Source organism: Alligator sinensis, unplaced genomic scaffold (assembly GCF_000455745.1).
Source record: "Alligator sinensis unplaced genomic scaffold, ASM45574v1 scaffold1238_1, whole genome shotgun sequence".
Lineage (NCBI taxonomy): Eukaryota > Metazoa > Chordata > Crocodylia > Alligatoridae > Alligator > Alligator sinensis.
The window spans coordinates 111348-136357 of NW_005842436.1; the positions used below are offsets into that span (position 1 = coordinate 111348).

Here is a 25010-nt window from a genome sequence, read left to right on the forward strand (position 1 = left end):
ACTGGCCTCAGGACACCAGCATGGGCCCTGTGCTCCCGTCCAGCTGTTGCTGGCTCCCACATGCCTGCTTGCTCCCAGTGCCCCCAGCCCCATGTTACAGGCAGGGACGAGCGCGCGCGGCCCCGACCCCACGCGCCCCATGCTCAGCTGTCTGAGCTGAGCAGTGGTGGCACAGGACAAACTGCTGCTAAGCCCCAAGGCCAGCACTTCCTGGTGCAGCCACCCAGAGCCCACACGGGGCTGTCCTGTGTCTCTGCCAGGTCACCATTGCCTCTGGGCTGCCCCATGGGGCAGCAGTGACAGTGAAGAGCAGGCACTGGCAGCCCCATGTGGGCTCTGAGCAGCTGTACCAGGAAGTGCCAGCAGCGGGAGGAACAGAGGCCGCTTTTCCCCAGCTCTGAGCAGCAGTTTGTACAGCGTTGCTGCTGCTCAGCTTGGGCCCCACGCTGGGTCTGGGCTTGCCCATCAGGGCTGAGCAGCAGTGGCAGCAGCAGCAGCAGCTGGGCACAAACTGCTGCTTGGGGCAGAGGAAAGTGCCCTCCGCCACCCTCCTCACTGCCGCCGGGCAGTGTTGGCTGTAGTGGGGCTCCTTCACTGCCGCTTGTGAGCTGCCCAGTGGCTGTTCCACATGGCCACTGTTGCCACGCTGGGCAGCTCACAAGCAGCGGTGAAGGAGCCTCACCACAGCCTAGCACAGCGCAGGCTCCAGGTGGCCACAGCAAACACTGCCTGGCGGCAGCATGAAACACACTTTCATCCAGCCTGCCGGTGCTGGCCCCAGGACAGCTGCCACTTTCCCCACTTTCCTGCCTGCCTGCCAGTCGCTCTGTACCACGTGGGCCCCATACCCACATCCATGCCCACAATACCATACCCACGCGCACACATCCACCTATCCCCACAAACCCCCACCCACCCATACATACCCCCCAAAACCCCTGCACACCCCACACAATATACAAAAGTAAGACTGCATTTTGAGCTATTATGCAATCACTTCTATATATACAGTACAAACACAAATCAGGACTTCTATATATACACAGCATAAACGCACACAATTTTTTTTTAATTAAATTAAAATATATTATTTGGGGTGTTTGATTTTTATTATATTTGTTTTTTTCCCCCTAAGTCCCTAAAGGAGTACTTCCAGTGGCAAAGGTCAGAGGTTACGAGTCGGACTTCCAGTCCCAAGATGGCAACCAGGAGGCAGGGCGCTACCCATGTGGCCCTCGGCAGCTTGCCAAAACTCAGTAAGCGGCCCTCTGCCTGAAATAACTGCCCACCCCCGAGCTAAGCACTCAAGGCCCTGGGGCTGTCCAGGGCAACCCCTCTTCATTTCTTGTATACCACCCATTCTGACAGCCTCCACCTGGCCTGAAAATCAGGACTGAAAGTTCACAGACATCTTGCCTGTTTGCCTTGGAGTTTCCAAGTCCTTATGAATATCTGCAAGCAGGGAAAACCCATGGCCAAGGCTAAAGAACTTCTGAGACAAGCAAATGATACGTTTACTTGCTGACCTGGAGTCACACGGGCAAGGAAATAGAGATCATGCTGCATGCTAAACAAAACTCCCACTGTCCACAGTAGGGAGCTGTTTCTCCACACCACCAGGCAGCCAGGCGTGAAAACTATGACCTCCTCTGCAGAACTTGGCAAGGGAATAAGAAAAGGAGGCAAGGAGCTAGGTCCCCAGGTCATGGCTGGGTAGAGTCAAGCCTGAAAACAGTAGATACACTAGATATAGCTCCTACTGCAGCAGCTAATGGCTCTAGCACAAGACAGAGCTAAGCCAGGGCTATCCAACTTCTAAGCAGCTGGGGGCCACGTGCTGCATAAGCCACGCCAGCAGGAGCTGCAGAAATCCCCCTGCTGTACCACACATGTGGGAGGGCATACTAGCCCCCACCCTCAGCTCCCCAGTTGCAGGCTCCCCTGGAACCATGGGTTATGATATGACACCCCAACCCCTAAGAAGGAAGCAAAGTCAAAGGAGGCAGGGGAGCCCTCAGCTGCTGCTGTTCCAGTTGGCACAGATTAACTGCTCGCTGGCTGCATGCAGCCTGCAGGCCCATAGTTATACAGCCATGAGTTAAGCCATTGCTGTGGTTTAAATTACCACAGCAGGGACATCTAGAGGCAGCCCGGTCAGGGGGAGGTGCTGCTGGTAAGCAGTGGGGCAAAGCAAACCTTCCATGTCTTCACTGCTGTCTGTGTCTAGCTTTCATTAGGGAACACTTGCTATCCTAGGCAATATCACTCAAAGCTTACTCTGCTGGACCTACCATGCCCATTGAAAGCCATGCAGAGCAGACGATGGCATCTTCTGAAGCATCCCTGTCAGTTCATTCTGCCTTGAGGCAGAGTCTTTTAGGTCACTGTTCCCTTTACAGTCCCAAAGGAATCCAGAGTAGGATATGTCTCAGATACCTTGGCCGGTACCAGCTCTTCGGACAGCAGCTCAAGGGGAACAATCTCTTTAGAGCAGTGGCCCCTACCGATATTAACGGAATTGCTACGCTGCTGGGTTATGTTTGAGCTCACAGCAAAGCACACATCTGTCACGTGTAGGCTGGAGGTGAGTCAATAGCATGTACTGCAGGCCTGGGCAGGTCATAGGACCACAAGGTGGGAAGGGATCTCATGAGGCCATCAAGTTCAGGCCCCTGCTCAAGGCAAGCTTGCCCCTGATGAAACCATCCTAGCCACTTGAACCATCCCAGCCAACCAAGTTTCCAGTTTCTCGAGATAGTCTGTTCCAATGCTAGACTGTCCTCACAGTCAGAAAGTTCCTCCTAATCTCCAGCTTCCACCCAGGAGTCAGGCATTTCTCAACAGATTCTGGCTATGGTTTGAGATCTAGGCCCACTACTGCTCTCTTGCTGACTGGTCAGATTCATTCTTTTAAACTGTATTAAACCTCCACACTTTACACAGTGCCTTTATCAGTTGTGTACCACACAGAGACTTGCCCTGGGACGGCACTGGGCCATAATTCGTCCTTCATTTTATAGCAGCATTTCCCAACTTGTGTGCCACGTCATTTTGGGCTGGAGCCACACCCCCACCTGCTGCTGCTGCGGACACAGCCAGGCAGAGGGCGTGGCTCCAGCCCAAAATGCCATCTGGCTGGCAGCACACCCTTCACCCCCACTCCACATCCAGTGTGCCATGGTGCTTTTTTATTTAGGCAAGTGTGCCATGGGGTGAAAAAGGTTGGGAAACGCTGATTTACAGAATCATAGAAAATTACAGTTAGAAGGGGCCTCAGGAGGTCATTTACCCCAAACCCCTGCTCAAAGCAGGACTATCCTCAACTAGATCATCCCAGCTTTTCTGTTATCAGTTTAACACCCAGGCCCCTCAGCCACAGAACAGGTCTTCATTCTCCAGTAAGACCACTGCAAGTGGCTCTCATCTAAGCAGATGTTTGCCCCACAGAGCTTGCTGGCTCTAAGATGAGAGAAAACATCAAGGTGTTCAGAAACTGCTCAGATGTTTGCTTTCCTTGTGACACGGAAAACACTTGAGACCAAGCGACTGTTTGCCCAGTGTCCCAGACAGTCTGTAAAGGGAACATTATTCTCATGTCATAGTACCACATTGTGGACAAAGATGATACTGCAACCCAGCTGGGGCCAACTGTTCTGGGTGCTTTACAGATATGTCCCCAAAGAGCTTAGAGTACAAAAAAGTGACAAGATATTACAGGTGGGGGATACAAATTAGTGAGGCAGGTTGCTGGGCTGAGGAAGAGGAGACCCAAGGGGCAGACAAACTTCAATGTTAAAATGAAGGATAGTTCACATTAGAAGGAAAATCTGAATTACTTCACGTGTCACTAAGTTCCAAATTAACTAGAACCATTCATGGTGAGTGTGAATAGCTCAATGTTAAAACCTGTGTCAAAGAAAAAAGCCCAAGGAATGGGACAGAAGTTAAAATACCATACGGTAAATTAATAGTGGCCCTGATTTGGAATGCAATGTGCAGCACTGCTTAACACAGGCTTTGACAAGAGTACCACTCTGTAGCACACATATTGGGAAGTGGGGTAGAAGGAAAGAAACACAGCCAAGGCTCTACACCAGATTATGGAGTGTTTCTTGGGTTCCACCATCCACAGAAAGCAGATAGGACATCAGCATTCTCAACCTGCACACATCATCTGTAAAAAGAGTGGGTAAAAGCAAACCCTGTAATTCTAGGGAGTCTGTGCGCTTCAAACCTAGCTCTTGGAGTACTGAGCTATCCCTTCTGTTCAGAATCAACCAATCACATGGGCAAATCTCTGCCTGCAAACTACTTAAAAAATAGTGACAGAATCTCCTTTCTTTAGGCAGTATATAAGCCAGAGTAGATTTGTCAATCAAAAGTTTGCTCTGAAGGTCCCCCCTACCCTTCTTCCTAACCCAAAGGAAATTTCTTACAGGTGCTGCTTGAGGAAATACACTTTATTTCCTGTAGTTAGTTCTAGAGACCTTCTGTGGAGTGTCAATGAAACTATGTGGAGCCTTGGAATAAAAGAAATGGCCATCCCGGTCAGCTTACTATAGAGCAGTTCCTGTTGTCACAGCAATCCTTTCATATAACTTCTTATGCCATGGAACCCCTATCCCTGGCTCCGCAGGCCACGTGAGCTGATGCAGAGCAAGGCAACCTGGCCTGGCAATGGTGGTGCATGGCCTCCCAGCACACTCCACCATTACCCCCAATCTCTTTGTGGAACCTTGGGCTTCACAGAACACAGCTGGAAAATCACTGCTATAGAGAGAGTTCCCAACTACGTAGCGAGGCATGGGGCAGCTGCTGAATAGCTCTTCTCCCTGACCTGGATGCAACAGCTATCACATCTGAAATATGCTTTGGCTTTCCTTAAATTAGTATATACTGGTCTCTCACAAGATATGCAGTTTTCTCCTCCTCTCAGTTTAAGCACCATTTCTGCTGGTGCTGCTGGCAGTCCTGAGAGGAGTCAAGCAAACCCCAATTCTTTTTTAGACACACTGATGCCAAGATGAGCCTATTACTACCCATGCACTCAGCAGGCACACAGTTAGCAGCCTGTGTTTCAGCTAAGGAAATCAGTCCGTTTTAGTTTCTGTTAGTGTAGGCCAAGTACTCCTGCTGTTCTTTAATAACGAGGGTCTGAGAATGCCCTTCCCTTCCTATACAGCAGAATTAAATAGAGAACTTTGTATTTCTGAGCTTGCAGTTTAGCAGAAATTGGACCTGGTATTATCAAGAGTAAGGGGAGGTACTATTGCCCAGCAGAATAAGTTACAACCTTCCATACATCAAGTTTTCCCTTCTATTGCTAATCATTCCCTTCCTGAGTCAAATCATTCCTAGAAAATAGCTGTCCCACCCAAAACATCCCAACCCGCTCTTGGCTCTTCCCCCAACTGCACAGACACAAGCCATCCCAAATTCTATTTCCATTCAAAGACTCGTACTGCTCCATCACAGTTTTACTACTGCAGATCTTCAAATAACTCTCAACCCACAACTGTGTTCCCTGGGAGCCAAATCTTGAAGCCAGCATTAATAATTCTAATATTATAAATGCCTAAGACTGTCCGTCTGTCTGTCCATAATGTTTTATTCGCACTCTGACTGGCTGATGAAAACAGCCAGTCAGAGTGCTCCAAGCATGGGGGAGCGCCGCCATGATTCCAAAGCCGTGCTGAGGACCGGACAGAGCGCTGCTGGCCTCAGCTCCCCCACCCCGCTCCCTGCAAGCAGCACCAAACATGGGGTGGGGAAGCCAAGGCCAGCACTCCCACACCACTCCCTGCAAGAGGCAGAAGAGCGGCAGCATGGGGCGTTAGGTGGCAGCACTCCATCCCAGCCCCCTCCCCCTGGTCATTCTCGATGGGCAATTGGCTAGTTAATTTATATTGCACTACTGCCTGGATCAACCAGGCCACAGCCCTACTGTCCTGGATTCTGTGTAATACATCATAAACAAGAGCCCCAAAAAACTTAAGAGTGCAATTGACACGAAGGTTAACCAAGACAAACTAGTTGGCTTGGATGAGAGAAACAAGAAAACAAAAGTAATAAGGTAGGTACAATTCTCAGTCAATCAGAACAGTAATCAAAACAGGTACACAGTTGGCAAGTTATTAGCAGGGATCCAGGTGTCTGTTTGCTTTGGAGAAATGCAGTAAAACTCAAATGTTCTCATTTTAAGGAGAAACACCCAGATCTTCTCCTTTAAAGGAGAAACATGCAGAAAACGGTGGGTTTCCCCTTGCAGGCTGGCAGAGTTCCAGCCTGCAAGGGGCTGGGGGGAGCAGGAGGTGGCCCGTCAGGCAGAAGGCACCATGTGCATGTGCGCGTGTACACATGCACGTGGCTGCCAGGCAGCCTGGAGAGCAGCTCCTACAGGTAAATCAGGGGAGGATTGAGGCCCTCATAGTGAGGGATGGAGGAAGGGAGGGAGTTGGGCAGGGCTGGGGCTCCTGCCCAGCTGGGGTGGTGTGTAGGGCTTGGGCCAGAATGAGCAGCTGCAGGGCATTGGCGGGGAAGGGATAGAGCTGCAGCTCTTCCAGGGGGGTAGGGGGATTGGTTCCCCACTGCTGCATGCACTCCCGGAGGGGTAGAGGGGCATGTGCCCCTCAGATTTGCAAGGGGGGGTGGAATGTGGGCTGGCAGCTGCAGGCTCTCCACAGGGCCTCTGCAGCCCAGTGGGCGGGACCTGGTGCTGCAGGGCAGAGTGGGGCGGGGAAGCTCTATGCCACTGCTGCGAGCCCCACACCACCGTGGCAGGGTTGTGCCCCTTGCTGCTGCCAGGCAGGCTAGGGACTCCTTACCAAAGTGGCATGTGTGGCATAGCACTGTAGGTGCCTTCCACTTTAAGGGCCTGAAGCTAGCAGCCGGCAGGTGCCTGATGAGGGCAGCCATTTTGAACCTAGGGCTGTCCATATAAACAGGGCAGTTTGGCTGCTGGAGGCCAGGCTACATCGCCTGGCTGCAGGTATCATCTGGAGGTAAGGGAGGAGCTTTAGGTGATGGTCAGGAGGCTCATGGTCCTGGGCACGACCTAAAGCTGCACCCTGCTGGGAGTGGGTGGCCTGGTGGGGCTGTCAGTGGCACAGGAGACCCCAGGAAATGCCAAGCCAGTTATCACCCCAGTGAAAGGTGGGTAGGGTTACCTTAACCCTAGCCCTCACCTTCGGGTGGGTTTGCGTACCATTGGAGGTAGCTGTGGGGGTGCAAGCCCCGAGAAGAGGGGGGCCAGGCATGGCTGTGGCCACCTGAGCCCTGAGGGGATGCGAGACCCCGAGAGGGAAAGATGGGGCCAGGCATGGCTGTGGCCACCTCAGCCCACTGAGGAGCAAACCCCATGGCCCCCCAGTGAGGGGGCAGTCTGGAGCTCCAAACGAGAGGGGGTGGAAATTAGGACCCCAGTGAGGGGATAGCCCCAGTGAAGGGATAGCCCCAGTGAAGGGGGCCAAGATCTGTAGCCCCAAGCGAAGGGAGGTGTGGTAGCCCCAAGTGAGGGGGCAGAGTTGTGGAGCCCCCAGTGAGGGGGATAGCCCCAAGTAAGGGGCAGAGATCTGGAGCCCCAAGTGAGGAGGGGCGATGTGGAGCCCCAAGCAAGGTGTGTAGGCTCAGGTAAGTCTTTGGACGCCAGAGGTCAAGTGAAAGGGGCTCAGCCCCAGAGCGAGAGAGGCGAGTCTTAAGTAAGTCGTCCACTGCTGGGAGGCCGAGTGTGGGTCAAATGTAAGATCTGAAGTAGCACCACGACCTGCTGCTCCAGGGGGGAGTGAGAGTCCCCTGTGAGACACTGGGGCACCAGTCGTGGTGTGAGGTACCCCAGCTCCCCACATCCAGGAAGGTGGACCCGGAGAGAATGTGGGGCTAGTGAAGCCAGAAGTAGAGTGCCCCCTCGACTGGTCCATGCTGGGGCCAGGACCAAGATGGACAAAAGGGCCAGGCGTCCACCACGAGGGGCACCCAGAGTTGTAGACTTGGGACCCTGCCTGGCCTTGGAGGTGAGGCCAAGGCCTGTGTATGGCTGAAGGTCCCAAGTGGGGACCTTGCCCAAGAGGGGAGCCAGCTACAAGGAGCTCAGGAGCCCAAATGAAGGTGGTGGAGGCTGCCTGAGCAGAGAGATCAAAGGAGGGTCCTACCAGGAAGATTCTGGAGCCTAGCATGGGGCTGGTGTGACTGTTAACATCTGGATGCCATCTGCGAGGCTTAGGCTGCGGTGTAGGGGAGGAATGGTGCTGCAGATAGCATCCCCTGACATTGGGGCAAGAAATGGGAAGCCTCCCACCTTATTTAACAACTTATTAAATTTTCCAACAACTCGTGGCGGGCAAGACAGGCAGGCAGCGTGCCCAGAGGCAGGTGGGAGGCCAGCAACAGCTGTCCTGAGAAGCCCACTTTACCACAGCGTGGCGCTCCCAAGACTAACACGAGCCTACCTGCCTCAGCACTGCTGCAGGGGGCTGTGGACCCAGGTCTCTGGCCCCATAGCCCTGGCAGCTGGAGACCCCCTCTGACAGAGCTAAGGAGTGAGGGGCCTGGACCTGAGTCCTGGTGAGCTAAGGGGGCAGGGGAAGCTCAGATTTTCCATGATAAAAAAACCCACAAATCAAATGCCAAAATGTATAGCTATTTAGTATTTATTTTATTATCATGATTGAGGCACTGGTAGGCTACCAAACTGCTTTATAATTTTAAATATATCACTAAAACATTGTGCTCAACTGATACATATATCTATATATAGTGGTGTTTCATTTTAATTGTGGATTTGGGGGGTTTTAATCAGAGCATTTGTAATTTTTATCAGAGAAGTTGCGATTTTTAAACAGAAAACCAGGACCCCAGGTTATTAGTTACAACTAGATTAGCTTTATTGGGTAAATGGATTAGATTTCACACAGGGGGGTTACACTAGATAAACTCAGTTGACTTAGAAACCGATTTTTAGGTAAGTAATACATGTTGCGCAAGTAGATAGGTCTGAGATAGAATGGAACTGGAGGAAGTGAGACCGGTCAGGTGTTGAGAGGCAGATATAAAAGTCACTGATCTGAACCTACATGTGCAGCTCAATTCACCTAATTGAAAGAGGAACAAAGAACACCACATGAATGGTCAGCAGCTTGCTCCCTTCAGCCATTGGTGTCAATGCCTCTGTGCTTGAGGGCGACCTTGTCTGTGTCTTTGTACAATTTCCTTTGCTTGCCCTTTGAGCGTTTGCCAACAGACAGGTGGGAGAAGAGAATCTGGCGAGGGAGGCAGTTTTCGGACATGCAGACACAGTGGCCCATCCATCGGAGTTTATTTCTCAAGAGCAAGCCTTCGATGCTGGTGGACGCAGCTTCCTGGAGGACACTTGTGCTGGTTCAGTGGTCCTCCCATTTGATCCCCAGGATTCAACACGAGCATTGCTGGTGAAAGCTCTCAAGGGTCTTAATGTGGCGTCAGTAGATGGTCTAGGCTTCACTGCAGTAGAGGAGGGTGGTCACGACAACCTTGTAAACCAGGACCTTCGTTGACTTCCGAAGATCTCTATTTTCAAAGACACGTTGTCACAGCTTGAAGGCGGCAGCACTGGCACAGTTGACCCAGTGCTGGACTTCTTCATCGATGATAGCCCACTGACAGAGGTGGCTGCCAAGATACAGAAAGTGCTCCACGTACGCCGGAGCCTCCCTGTCTACATAGATGGTCATGATGGGCATGCTATCTACAAAAAGGGGGACAAATCTGACTCTGGGAACTACAGAGGGATTTCCCTCCTGTCCATTGCGGGTAAGATCCTGGTCCGCATCCTCCTGAACCACCTTCATCCCGTTGCCGAGGAGATCCTTCCAGAAACCCAGTATGGCTTCCAACCATCCTGGGGCACAGTGGACATGGTTTTCGTTGCCAGGCAGATCCAAGAAAAATGTCGGGAGCAAAATCAAGAACTGTTCCTTGTCTTCACTGATCTGATCAAGGCATTCAGTTCCTTAAACAGTGAAGGTCTGTGAACCATCCCCCAAAGTCTTGCCTGCCCACTGAAGTTTGTCATCATGCTGAGACTCCTGCATGACGATATGACTGCCACCGTCCTGAGTGGAAGATCCGAAACCAACGCCTTCTGCATCCGGACCAGGGTCAAACAAGGTTGCATGATTGCCCACATCCTCTTCACCATCTACCTGCCAGTCATTGTCCACTTCATCGGGAAACTTTTCGATCTTGGGCTCTTCTGGGCAAAAAATGAAACTTACCACCAAGGTCATCCATGACCTTCAGTTTGCGGATGATTGCTGTGTGATGGCTCACTTTGCACAGGATGGTCAGGTGACCCTAGACCTCTTCAATGCTTCATAAGAGACTTGGCCTGTCCTTGAATGTCACCAAGACAAAGGTTCTCCACCAACCCCCACTCCCTGGCCAGCTGAACATCCCTCACACCATCTATAAAAATGGACCCAAAATTAAGACTCGTGCGCACACACTTCTCACACTGACCAGAGCAGCTGTAGAAATATCTCAATTCAGCCGGACACTTGCAGCATCTTTGTATTTAAATAAGTCCATTCACCTCACACAACCAGAAAAATTTTCTAAGAACACGAAAACAACAATGGAGAGGCAAAAGTGGAGACAGGGCGGTCTAACTTCTAGAGCCCCCAGGGGCCACACCAACTGTGCCACATTGATGCTCCCTCCACCCAATGCATGCCAACCTGGGTACCCCCCCTCACTGTGGCACTGGATGGTCTTCTCCCCCTGTTGTAATGGGCATCTACAGAAACTGGATCCCTCCCTGCTGCAACATGCACTCTCATGTGTGCCACTCCCTCAACACTACACCCCATGTGCTGACCTCCCCTGCATATGGCCCTGATCACCTTCCCCCTGTCCCCAGCACGATACCAGATACACGCTCAGCTCCCCAAATGGCCAGGCTGCACTGCCCTCTGGGCAAAGGCAGGAAGGGTCAGCGAGAGAAGGATGGAGTACTTAGAGATGGGGGCAGCAGACAGATGAGAGCCCAAGGGCCACATATTAACCCAGGGGTAAGCAATTATTTTGGCTGGAGGGCCACCTGAGGAATTTTGGTAAGCTGTTGTGCTACGGGAAGGGAGCCAGGTGGCTGACACAGCCTCAGGGGGAAGGGGGTGGAGGGCTGACCTGACCCAGTGCAGTGGGGGTGGCGGGGAACCCTTCCTCACCCACTGTGTGTTGCATCTCCAGTGATGGGTGGACAGGCTGGGGCCCCCAGGCAGTGGAACTGGGTCCAACAGCAGTGGAGATGCTAGTGGCTGTAGCCAGAAGGAGCTGCCACTATGGGAGCTGCCAGAAAATGGAGGCCATTGCACCACCCTGCTGTGTACCTGGGGCAGCAGGTTTAGCCACGTGCATTAGAGTAGATAAGCTACTTAAAAGATAAGGGTGTAGGCGAGGGTGGCTGGACACCCTTTCAAGACTGGGGACCCTAAGGGCTGTCTGATCAACACTGTCTGGGATACAACAGCCACTTAGCCAGGTAAGTAACTCATTGCTTGTTAATTCAGAGAGAATTACTTCTTAATACTTCAGGGAGAGAAGACTCCTGGGATGAGATTGTATCCACCTCACACAGAGGTAAATCCCTGTTCTCGGCCAAAATGGCCGATCGTGATAGGGCTTTAAACTAAGATTGCTGGGAGACGAGAAAACACTGATTGGACCATGCCCAGGGACCAACATACGAGGAAGCTCCGTAGATAGGAACACCAGAAGGGCCACTCTCACAGGAGCGGAGGGAATAGTTCTCCTTCAGCATGACAGGAAGTCAAGGGCCTCAGTAAGAGGACTCAGGTGCCTGTACACTAATACCAGGAGCATGGGAAACAAGCAGAAGGAACTAGCCCTCCTGCTCTCCAGTGGCTATTACGATCTAGTAGGGATTACGGAGACCTGGTGGGACTCCTCACATGATTGGAGCATAGCCATAAAGAGCTACGCCCTGCATAGTGTCACAACCCAAAGTTGTGGTTTTTTGTTTTTGTGTGCTTCGGCACTGCTAAATTATGTTCCCGCCAAATTGCAGCTTTTTTGCACGGTAGAGTTTTCTGCTGCAATAGGAGAACCCGCGTGCAAAAGAGTATTTCCCGCCGTTTGTAGCCTTCTTTGCATGGTGCATTTCTTTTGCATCATAGTGATGCACGGTGCAAAGGAGTTCCCGCCATTTGCATTTAGATTTGTGCCACATTATTGGCTGGTTCTAAATGTAGGCATACGTGGCGGCTAGCTATTGGCTTGCTAGCCGTACAAAAGGCTTGGGTAGTTTCCGCCCAAGTCGGAGAGAGAGGAAACCTGGAGAGATACAGAACTCGCCAGGAGGAGGAGACTTCGCGCTGTGTGAAGATCTCCAAGCGATGTGGACCCTTGCGGACCCAACGCACCTTTCTTAAGCAGGCAACGGAGGTCCATTTAGCTTCTAGCCTGTCCCCGTCGCCGAGCACAATCCTAGATGTATCCCTATCCTATATACCCAATTTTCGAACCCATCCAGGGTCAGAGAACCGAGTTTGTCAGAATCCTGCAACGAGGATTCAAGCGGAGCTGCGCCTGGAAAGCTGTCCAGCCTACACCGCGACCACCTTGGGTGTAAGTAAATAATCTTTTCAATCAACCATTACGCCTCCGTAACTGATTCTAGCTCGCGCGTACCTTACCGCCCCGCGGTCTCCTCTGACCCCACGTGCCCGGGCTGCTGGCCACAGCCCGCGTGCGCAAAGACAGGCCCGGCTCACACATGGCGAGGATGGGATCAGGAGCCGACCCGCACACATAGAAGGAACTGAGTAGGGAAAAAGGTGGAGATGTAGCTCAGTACACCTCCTTGGAGGCCAACATCAGCTCCAAAGATGAATGGCTTGAAACCCTCTGAGTCATGCTGCTGAGGTAGGGGGGCGGCACAGCAAGAGATCTAACTATAGGTGTATTCTACAGACCACCAAACCAAGGTGAGGAACTTGATCTAGAGTTCACCTGAGAACCAACACAGGCTGCGTGAGCACAGGACATAGTCATCATGGGCGACTTCAATCATCCAGACATCTCTTGGGAGGAACACTCAACCAAGTCGGATCAGTCGTGTTCCTTCCTGACCTGCATCAAAGAGCTTTTTCTGACTCAGGAGGTGTACAGGCCAACCAGAGGTAATGCTCTTCTGGACTTAGTCCTAGTCGAAGAAAACGACCTGGTGACCAACTTAAACATGGAGGGCAGCCTGGGTGATAGTGACCATGAAACCATTACGTTCCTGGTTGGTTGCAAGGCAGATAAATCAGATAGCAGGCTTGAAGTTTTGGACTTAAAAAATGCAAACTTCAACAAGCTCAGGTCACTAGTAGGGACCGAATGGGAAAGGAGTGCATGAAGAGTGGTCGTTCCTAAAGGACACAATCCTTCAAGCACAAAGAAAGTCCATTTCCTTGCAGAGGCCATGTAGCAAAAGGGCTGGGTAGCCCTCTTGGCTAAACAGGGAAATCATGGTCCTCTTAAGAAAGAAGAAAGAGGCGCACAGTCAGTGGAAGCTAGGGACAGCCCCTAAGGAGGACTATATATAGCAATGGCCTGCACTTGTAGGGATCAGATTAGAAAAGCTAAGGTGGCGACTGAACTAAAATTAGCAACTGGAATCAAGGACAACAAGAAGTCCTCCTTTAGGTACATAGGGAACAGGAGGAAAACGAATGGGAATGTGGGGCCATTGCTCAACAACTCAGAACAGCTAGTCACCAGCACTCAGGAGAAAACTGAACTCCTGAATGACTACTTTGCTTCAGTCTTTCACCGGGCAAAAGGGTAAATCACGCCAGGTAGGGTACAGAATGAGCAGGGTTCAAATGACCGCCTTCCTACTATTGCCATAGAACTGGTGTGTGATCAATTAAAGAAACTGGACATGTATAAGTCAACAGAACCAGATGAACTTCATCTGAGAGTGCTGAAGGAGCTGGCCAAAGTAATTGCAGAACCCCTGGCGAATCTCTTCCAAAACTCACGGCACTCCGGGAAGATCCCTGAGGACTGGAAGACGGTCAATGTTGTGCCCATCTTCAAGAAGGGGAGGAGGGAGGACCCAGGTAACTATAGGCCAATTACCCTAACTTCTATCCCAGAGAAAATCCCGGAAAAATTCACTGAGGAGTCTATGTGCAGTAGGCTTGCCGAAGGTAGGATTCTAAACGATAGCCAGCATGGCTTTGTCACAGGCATGTCTTCTCTTACCAACCTCATCTCCTTTTATGATCAGGTGACTCACCACCTGGATAAGAGAGAGGAGGGTGACATTATATACCTCGACTTCCAAAAAGCTTTCAATCTGGTATCCCACAATGTTCTTGCAAGAAAATTGAAAGACTGTGGGCTTAACTGTGAGACAGGTGGGTAGGAAGCTGGCTCCAGGGTAGAACCCAGAGAGTTCTAATGAATGGATCTGTGTCATCTTGGCAGGAAGTGGCCAGTGGTTTCCTGGAAGGGTCAGCGTTTGGTTCTGTGCTATTCAACATCTTCATCAATGATCTGAATGTGGGGGTGAAAAGTTCACTGGCCAAGTCCGCAGACAACATCAAGTTATGGGGAAGTGTAGTCACGCTTGAAGAAAGGCTGCAGATACAGGTAGAACTAGACAGGCTTGCAAGTTGGGCAGACCAGAACCAGATGAAGTTCAACATTGAGAAATATCAAGTCCTTCACCATGGGAAGAACAATCCCTTGCACACCTACAGACTTAACAATGCCAACCTGACCAGCACTATGAATGAAAGAGATCTGGGGTAATAATAGACTACAGTATGAATATGAGCTGGCAGTGTAATGCTGTAGCCAGCAGGGCCAACAATACACTGGCATGCATCAATTGATTCATCTCCAGCAAAACCAAAGAAATGACTCTCCCATGCTACTTGGCATTGGTGAGACTGCAGCTGGAGTACTGCGTCCAGTTCTGGGCGCCACACTTTAACAAGGATGTGGTAAAGCTTAAGAGAGTCCAGAAAAGGGCTACCTGTATGATCAGAGACTTGCAAAGCCAGTCATATTAGGAAAGGCTGAGGGATCTGGGACTCTTCAGCCTGAAATAAAGGCGGCTGAGAGGGGACTTGGTAGCAGCTTACCGCTAACATCAGGGGACTACATCAAAGGCTCAGTGAACAACTGTTTACCAAGGCACCCTTGGGAAAAACTAGGAGTAATGGTCACAAACTCAAGCTCAACATTAGGAAAAAATTCTTCGCAACTAGGGTGTACAGACTGGAATAAGCTCCCTTCAGAGGTGGTGCAATTGCTACCCTGGAAATCTTCAAGAGGAGACTGGATGGTCCCCTTGCTGGGGTCACTTGACCCCAGTTGTCTTTCCTGCTTGGTGCAGGGGGCTGGACCCAATGATCTTCTGAGATCCCTTCCAGCCTTACACTCTATGAATCTATCAATGCATTGTGTTTCTCTCTTAATAAATAAGCTTTATAGAGCAGAATTCTTGTCTCTACTTGTATGTGTCAAACCCTTACCACACCTTAAACACAACTGTTTAGGTAACAACACCGTATTCTAATCCACACTGTAAAGCTCTTGAGGCAAACAGTTATGCCTCTCAGAAATGGTTTATTTCATCAAGGTCTGTCCCTTTACCTCCAAGCTCATCTGTAAAATGAAAGCAGAAGAACAAACACTCTGGCTGCCACAAGAGGCAAGGCAGCCATCTCCAGGGACCAACAAGACTTCCTGATAAAGCATTGGCTCTGAAGGAAAGAGGGCAGCTTCCCCCCAGGGAGCTTTCCAGGTGAAGCATGCACACGATTATTGCCTGTGTAGCCCTGCTTAGTTCAGTGACATTTCTGATGGGCAGATTCAGCTGACTCAGCCTTTAAAAGGCTTTGGTGCAGGCTGTTGTCAATGAACAGTCGCTAATCCCTATGGAGGCAGCTGGAGTTCTGTCTCAGAAAGGCATCAGATGGTTATTTGTTGGCTTGCAAGACTCTCAGGGACTTACGCGAGCAACAGAAGGACTAAGCAGATGATACACAGATCATTCATAGCTGTTCACTTAGAACAGTTGTATCAATGCACAAAGGCAATCTTTTGAAAGCAGAGTTCTGAAAACCCAATGAGTTAATTATGCACCAAATCTCAGCCTCTCACTCAGCCACTGATGACAACAGCATGCTGGCAACTGGTAAGGAGTTCCACCTCGTCCTACAATAGGGTATCCTTGTTAAGATTCAGCATCACCACATGCCAGCTATCTTCACTGACAGGTGACACTGCAAAAAGCATGCTGTTTTCTGCAGCCACATGCCACCATGGTCTATATTGCAGCCTGAATCCCAACTAAATCAGGGACCTGGACAAAAACCATCAAGACAAACACAGACCATTTTGTGGAGAAAAAAGCAAAGTTCACCATCCCTCTGACAACAGCTTCCCACATAGACTCCAAGAGTAACCAAAGTTTAACAAACAACAAAGCATAAGAATTAGGGGCCTTAAGATACAGTCAGCTGCAGTAATTCAACCTGTCTGAAAAGCAGACCCTATACTCAGACAATATTACACCCACAAATCAGTAGCAATACACAGTCAACAAAAAGGCCTTCTGTTGTGTAGGTATGTGCATAATCAGAGTAGCACTTTGATCCCTCCTGCCTGTGCCTTTGTTGTTCAATCTGAACCTGCATGTCTAGGTTCAAAGCCCTGGTTTCCATTTCAAATAATCTCAACATTGAAAATATTTAACCGTCTCTTTGGTATAGGTAACTACTGCCTCTTTTTTAAAGCCAATCATAGAAATTTAAGCATTAGAGAAACATTAAGCAAAAGTCCTGTCTATACACAGCACTGCACTTGTTAAACTGAAGTCAAATCAGATGAATAATGGATTTTTTTTAGTCTGGTGACAACCTTTAAAAAAGGAGAAAAAACAATCTAATTGGGCCAAACCCAAAGAAATTACTCTTAATATTTAAAATGTGTCAATTAAACAAAATTGCTTTGGATCAAACCAAAATACTTCATTTTCTTTTCAGGTCATTCAACCACTTTCAAAACTCTTTTCCTTTTTTAAAAACTTAGATTATTATTTTAACTAAATATGCCCCTTCTTTTTTCAAAATGTATTCTCTCAAGGGTCAGAAAAATGTATGACATTTTCAAAACAAAGCATTTATTTAAAAAATGAAAAATTGCTTGGATGTTTTCAAAGCTCAGGTAAAGACTTAAGGATCCTGGACTATAGCAGTTTCATTAAACTAGTAAAAATATTCTTGTAGATGACTTACATATCAAAACACCCTGCTGAATGAGGGGCTATCTACATGGGGACACTCAGGGTAATTAAGATTAATTCACTAAAAATCTGAACTTCATACATATTAAAGTACATTAAACTATGTACTCATATATGACCTTCGGAGAATAGACAGACATGCATGTATGGTGCTTCAAATCCCACATTTATTTGAAAGACTTAAAGCGGAGAATACAAGTATTCTCCAAAGGCTTTTGAAGATGCTTCTAAGTGGAAACTGAAGAGCCTTATGGGCATCTGACACCTCAGGCTTCTAGTCTGCCCTTTCTGCAATCAGCTGGTTAGTTACACATCTGCAGCGTTCCTAATAGAACTGGAAAATGGATACCTTTCTTCTCATTCTGCAGACAGTTAACTGAATAGTTGCACAAGGCACTAGCTCTGCTATGCACATCACAGTGCAGTTTTCACTTATCCAGCCCTGCTTTCTGCCTTATTCAAGCACCTCTGCCAGCTGGCACAATGATGTAGCACAGAGGCTCAAGACTGTCAAGACGCTTCCTTAAGCGTGCTTTATCTGTCCGAGCAATGCATCTTAGGAGGAAGAAATATAGGAGGCTCCAAGAAAGATGGTCTTCTGTGGAATCTACTTGCAGATGACTCGTGAATCAGAGATACAAGCAGTAATTGGTAGGAGTCGATAGTGCTGAGGTCCACAAGCAGTGGCAACAGAACTTCAGAATGAATGCAGTGAAATTCTGTGAGATCTGGGGCAAGCTGTCCTGTCATTCTAATGCAGTGATCTTGTCAGTCAATCTTTTCAGGCTCAAGGCAGTCCTCAAAAAAATGCTAGCTCTTAGCTTTCACCCCTGTTATTACTACAAAAATGTTATTCTTCTGTTGCAAAGAACTCAGAAAGACCACAACAGGTGAGAATGTTTTTGACACTATGGATTCCTATTTGAAATCTCTGGGTTTATCTTGTAAATCAGGTATAGGTATTTGCACATCTAAGAACACGTCTATATGAGCAAGTGCTGCAGGGTGGGTTTACTCTAGAGTAAACCCACCCCAGGCAGGATTCTACATGTGGGGGATACAAAAGCAGATTTGTATCCCCCACAGCAGCCTGCTTCCACCCCCTCCAGCCCTGCACCAGCTTCCTGCAGCTGCCAGGGGGAGTGGACAGGGAGCATGGGGCCAGGATACAGCTGTCTCCTGGTGGGGGCTGGGAGATTTCTCCCTGCCCCCAAGAGCTGCCTGCCCAGAGCCCAAGTGGGGACAATGTACCCCTGCCCCAGCAGCAGGGAGCTGCCAGCCCCAACTTCTGGATCAAGAGCAGAGGGCTTGGAAAGAGCTGCAGGGCAGGGGCAGGTCCCAGCTCCTTGTCCCAATCTGCTGGTAGGGTAGCCAGCAGTAAGCCCTTGGCTGGGCAGGGCTGACCAGGAACTGTCCTGGTCAGGGGCTCCAGGCTGGGCAGGGAACTCTCCCCATGCAGGGAGCCTGCCCCCAAGAGCTGCCTGCCCAGAGCCCAAGTGGGGACAATGTACCCCTGCCCCAGCAGCAGGGAGCTGCCAGCCCCAACTTCTGGATCAAGAGCAGAGGGCTTGGAAAGAGCTGCAGGGCAGGGGCAGGTCCCAGCTCCTTGTCCCAATCTGCTGGTAGGGTAGCCAGCAGTAAGCCCTTGGCTGGGCAGGGCTGACCAGGAACTGTCCTGGTCAGGGGCTCCAGGCTGGGCAGGGAACTCTCCCCATGCAGGGAGCTCCCAGCTCCCGCTCTGTGATGGCAGAGCAGGGACTAGGAACAGGCTGGGAGCTTGTTTCTAGCTCCTTGATCGCGAAGCAGGGTCTGGGAGATTGTTCCCAGCCCCAGCTCTGTGATCATCACGATCACAGAGTTGGGGCTGGGAACAGGCTGGGAGCTTGTTTCTAGCCCAGGCTCCATGATCTCAGAGTGGAGGCTGGGAGCTCCCTGCTGCCAGGGCAGGGGGACATTGTCCCCACCAGGGCTCTGGTGACAGAGCCCACCCTGGCAGCAAGCGCCCACCTCCTGCTGTCCCACTGGCCAGGTTTGCTCCCAGTCAGCATGGGCGACTGGTGCCTCCTGAGTCTGGGAGGACACCGGCAGAAGCTGATGGCGGCAGCAGGGATGGAGCTGGCGAGCACCTGCAGAAGCTGCCGGCAGCATCAACAGCAGGGGACAGCCCTGTCGGGGGGCCACGTGCCCCCCCCACCCCGTGTCCCTTCTACCAGTTGCATATGCCTGTTAGCCATCTACATGTGCCATACTGCACAGTAACTAATCCTGCGTAAATATACTACTTGTATTTACAGATAGCAAATTTACTTGTGATTAAAGAAAATTACTCTACAGTAAGCGTCTGCACGTGTAGACAGTGACGCTTATTGTTGAGTAATTTACTCTGATCTCAAGTAAAACATCTTATGTAGATGCACCCTAAGAGTGCCAATACTGAGTGGCAATCTTAATAGGATCTTATGGCACCTCAGTGTGCCACAGCACCCTGGCTGAGAATTACTGATGAAAGTCACCAACATGAGAATCCCCAGAAGTTTGGAGAAGAGGGTGGAAAGTGCTATTTTGAAGTTAGCAATCCTCAGTAGCTTCCAGTTTGTCACCAACTGCCTTGGTGTGGAGCACCCCTGGCTGAACCAGCACCAAAGTTTCTCAAATTCTACAACCTATAGGAGAATATACCCCGATCTGCCAACAAAGTGAGTCCAAACTGCACTGGGGCTTTAAATAACATACACAATTCTCTGCTGTGCCCAAAATACAGGTGCTCAGAGGACATCAACTGCAAGAGATTCTTTTCTACAAGCAGGTAAGGTACATGACAACAGGTTCTTCAAAACTTCAGCCTACTGCCTCTGGTAATGTCAGGAGCATTGGCGCTTCCAACATAGAGCTGTAAGGGGTGACTACTCCCTTGCTACTCAGAGACCTACTCCACATGCTCCTGTCATGGTGTTTCCCAGCATCCAAGTGTCCAGTGTGAGAGATTATTACAACAGCTGCTCAGGTGTTAGTTATGTGATATGTGCTTTCAGGTGCCTCAAGGTTAAAGTGGGAGGAAGGGCACCTTAAGAACGCATCTGGATGCCACTGAGTGGGACCTGCCCTGGATGATCATTTCAGCCAGTGCGCTACATAATAACTGCCCAAAGGCTTGTCAGTCACTAACAGACCCAGACTCAGGCTCTCACTCACCACAATCAACAGGTGCAAAGCTGCAGGGCAGAAGAGGGGCACCTTAGTGTGAATTTCAAAATAATTCAGTCATTTCTTTTTTTCCCCAAACAGTTTCTTTATTAAATAACTACAAACACACACTCAGGGCTGTATTATTGGAACAAAACAAGTGCTTTCTAGCAGGGGTGGCGTTGCGGGCAGTTTCTGAAGTTGCAGGGGAGGAGGGGTGTCCTGACAGTGTCCTGCAGGGTTACCCTCACCATGTCATTATGGATGGGGAAGGGTCTTTAGAGGATGCATGGCAGGGCAGTATTCCACCACAGTATGCAGAGGGATGAGCTGCTCTTCCCACACCAGCATGGGCCAGACCTCTGCAAGGTAAAGGAGAGCTGCTCCTGTCCCAGCATTTCCAAGTCTTCTTTAAAGGTCTGTTCTCCCTCATGGGCTGCAGAAGAGTGCCTTATGACTATGGAGCCTTACAGTTGAGAAGGCAAGTGTGTGTGGGAGGGTGGAGAGGGGGAAAGGTCAGGGGGAAGAGCTGGCTAAACAACAGGGCTAGGAGTTGGTAGACTGAGGTCTGCTTGTGGAATAGGTGGGCTCCAGAGGGAAAGCCTAGGCATGAGACAACAGTAGGTAGGGGCCCTTGGTTTGGAAGACACTAAAAGGGTAGAGGTAATTCTCCAGGGCACAAAAGTATGTCTCTAAAGGGGGCCTACTTCAGATAGGGGGGCAAAACACAGCACTGCATAGATGTTCTCCATCTATCTGTTAAGAAGGGCTATGACATACTGCTGGACTTTTCCACTAGGAGGTTCTCCATCAGCATCTCCACAGTCTGCCTCACCATGCCCTTGACCTCAGTGTTGACACGCCTGGAAGATCACTGTACACTTGACCTGAGATATCCCCCTCCTGACCATATCAGCACAGCAGCCTTGGCAGTACTCCATCTAGGGACACCATTTTCCACAGCCACTGCTTTTCTCTCCAATAAGACAACTAGATCTCTCTCTTGTTCTTCTTCTCTGCCTCAGCCTGGCTACTTGCTCAGCTCCAGTCTTGAGTAGTGACCTTGGGACTTCCAACAGTAGCAGTAGGAACAACTGCATGCTGACCCTGAAATCAGAACAAACAAGGTATTTGTTAAATGTGTCCAACTTAAGCATAAACTCCCCAGAATTTTTTTCCATACCATCTTAGGAGCTTTTTAGTATTCAGTCAGTCCCGGCTCCTCTCCTCAGATTGAGATCTCTGCTTCCTGGATCTTTTTTTCTGACCTTCAGGTGCCAGATCCACCTGGAGAGGATGCCCCACACTTGGGCTGCATCAGGACCCACCTTGTGTTTTTCAGGTAAAGGGAGAGAGCAGGGGGCAAAACTGATCCCAAAACCTCAGTGCTCCTGAATTTTGCAGGCTCCCAACATACTTGATGATATAAAACTCTCCCTACATGCTGTCATCAAAGTGGTAAGAGCTTTTGACTATGACCAGGAAAAGACTACACTACCTATTTGCTTGAGAAAATGGTCCTGTCAGAGGACCCTGAACAATGGCAGGGTTGCACAAGCCATGGGGGAACCTATGAGATGCAGGGGCAACCTTCTTATATCACAACCTGGTTTCAAGAGTACCTCCCAAAGAAGTACATGTGCCTTGACTCTGGTGCTAATAAGGTACTTTATTTTTTCCTTGAATGAACCAGCTCAATAATTTTGAGGCCTAGTGGGGGAAGAGGAGAAAGGCTTTCTGGAATATTCTGCTGTTTGCTGCCTGCCCCTTTCTGAAGTTCCCCTTAAAGGGTTTCCTCACTCAGTCGGAGACATTTTGCCATTTGCTGCCCACAGCTTCCTGAAGCTTAAACCCTCCTTTTACCTGTATGTCACATCTGAACAACTGCCCACCACCATCCTGATCTTTGCAAAGCTACTTGCATCACACAAACTGCATGAAAGCACCAAATACTGGTTTACTGCTCTGCTCTTTAAACTTCAAATCTTGCTGTTCTTCAGATTTTCCCTGGCTAAATGATGCAATGTGTGTGTTTAAAATTGGCAGAGATGGTGAAGTTTTACTAACTGTTAAAACTTGTGGGTCCAGGCTGAATTTACCAACAGCTTTAAGCCAGCCGGTCACAATTCCATACTTTCAATCCTGCTGCCTTGCTGAATTGCTTCTGCTTTTGCTAAATCAAAGGCAACTTTGACAAAAACTATTTTTGGGGGTGGTTTCCCCCAATATGCCTTTCTGGGTTCTAGGGCAAAGGAATTTCTCAGGAAAATCTGCAGAGGCCCTGGGACCCTTTGCCAGGTCTGTGTGCATGAATATGTGCTTGGCATCTGTCCAGGGGGGCGGGGAGAAAGAGCAATATTTTTGTCACAAGCATCTACACCCCTCTCTGCACGGAGGTGTCCAGTAACAGAAGAGAGACAAGATGGGGTGGGGGTATGAATTCCCAAGGTCTTGACAGGCCCTAGGTCCAGTAGGGACAATAGCTGACAGAGAATGGGATATGACCAGAAAGCAGAGCCACAGCTGGCCTACAAGAAATTTCCAGGCTAGTCTGAGTTATTTCCTTGTCTCCTCCTTACACAGAAATACATTCCCTTCCTTACACCACTGTTCAGTGCATGCAAGGGCTGAATGGGAGAAGTACAAACTGAGTGTGTACTCCCTAGCCTGTAACTGAAACTAACAATGCACCTTCCAAACAGCAGACTGCAGTGGGCTGTAAGACCTGCACTCTCCTCACAGTCCGAGAGAAGTTTCCAGTGGTCACAATTATACCTACCTTTAACACATGAAAGGGATAATGAGGAGAGGTGCAAAGCAGCCTCTGCACCCCTCAGGCTGCAACTGAAGCTGACATTCTCAACAACAGAACTGGGCAAGCTACCCTTCAACAGAGCCAAAAGCAATTAGCAGCTCCACACGCCCGACCCCCAGCTCCCTGCAGCCAGTTGAAGAAAATGGATTAGTGATGCTGCCAGAATGCAGGAGTGCTACTCACCAATGGGTTTGGTGTCCAGTTGTCCACACATTCCTTCCAGGTGACTGGAGCCTGGGCATGGGAGCATGAGGGCAGGGTTGGCTGGTCCTCCTCAATGTCAGTGCCATATGAGCTGTCCTGCCCCGAGAGCTAATACATCTCCAGCTCAATGGTCCAAACAGCATCATCCTGGCCCAAGACTTGGGCCAGAGTATCCTCTCGGCCCTCCTGGTCCATGAAACCCGAAGTCCTGTGGTGCAAGTCATTCACATGGGAGGGGGGTGAGTGAGTGGTCAAGAGAATTTGCACCATTTTCAAGAAGCCCTAACATTAGGAGCGTGTCACAGAGGGGTCACCTCAGGGTCCAGCAATGGCAAAGCACTGTAGGATACTGGTGGACTGACCAACTCCCTCATGCTTTATGTGGAAGGCAAACTTAACTTGAAGCTTTTCACTGTATCACCCAGTTACTTTCAATATGATTCTAGTTTATTTGTAGTCTTAAACCCTGTACATGATCTGCCTGTTCATTAGAGCCTGTAAAAGCTACTTAAAAAAATGCTATAATTGTTGTACCTGTCTGCACCCTTAGTTTACTGTAGCTTATTCCTCCTAAAATCCTTCGATTGATTTTTCCCAACTTTCCTATATTGCCAAGCCCTTACTGAACTATCACAAGCTCTGTAGCTACAGAAACTGAAGTACTACAGAAACATTCAATAATTTCCCCAAAATTACAGCTCAGTTTTTCACTTGCATGCCTTGAATCTGGCTCTGTTTCCTTCATTAATCGATACTTGTCCACTGACTAACTAGAAGTTCCAAGCCACAAGACTTCAATATTTCTGGGATGAAATAGAAGTGCACTGATATATCAGTCACATATCAGATTGGCACCAATGAAAGGAAAATTAACATTACTAGCAATTAGCTTTTTCAGCTGGTGTAACCGATAATGTCACTGATAAATGCCATGTGCATGCACACAGCTTCAGCATGCACACAGTCAGGAATGTAGCCAGGCAGCTTAGAGAGCAGTGTCTGGCTGGTAAGTCTGCGGGGGGGAAGGGGGAGATTGAGGCCCCCACGGTGAGGGAGGGAGTGGGGCAGGAGCAGGCAATGTAAGGCGAGGATGGGCTGCCTGCTGCAGGCTTGGAGCCAGGGGTTGCACTGACCTCTTCCCGGCAAGGGGGTTGGGCTGGGGCTGTGCTCAAGGTGGGCAGGGGAGGGGCAGGCAGTGGCAGCGCTGGGAGGAGTGGATGTGGGGTGGCTACAAGGAATTTTGGGGTGGCTGTAGCCCACCCTGCAACTCCCCGTCCCCTGTAGTCACCCCTCCAAGCTCCGCTGCCACCTGCTCCAACCTCACCCAGCCCTAGCACAGCCCCAGCCCCCCCACCGAGAAGAGGCTGGCGCTACCCCTGGCCCTGAGCCCACAGTGGGCAGCCTGCAGGGAGGTGAATGCGACCCCGAGACCAGAAGCCGTAGGCAGCTCATCCAGAGGGTGCAAGGGGGACAGGGGTGGGGGCAGCTTCCTGCCACTGTGCACAC

The 25010-nt window shown here is 49.9% G+C and overlaps 1 long non-coding RNA gene across 2 annotated transcripts in view; it reads right to left on the bottom strand.

The window, feature by feature from the left end:
- Positions 1-20556: 20556 nt before the first annotated feature.
- The window catches only part of LOC112551353, a 95078-nt gene continuing 90624 nt past the window's right edge, over positions 20557-25010 (bottom strand). For both annotated transcript variants that reach the window (XR_003095639.1, XR_003095640.1), the window contains 2 exons: positions 23484-23712; positions 20557-21592 (listed from right to left, as the gene is read on the bottom strand). This is a non-coding gene — a long non-coding RNA (uncharacterized LOC112551353). The remainder of the gene's footprint in view (positions 21593-23483; positions 23713-25010) is intronic.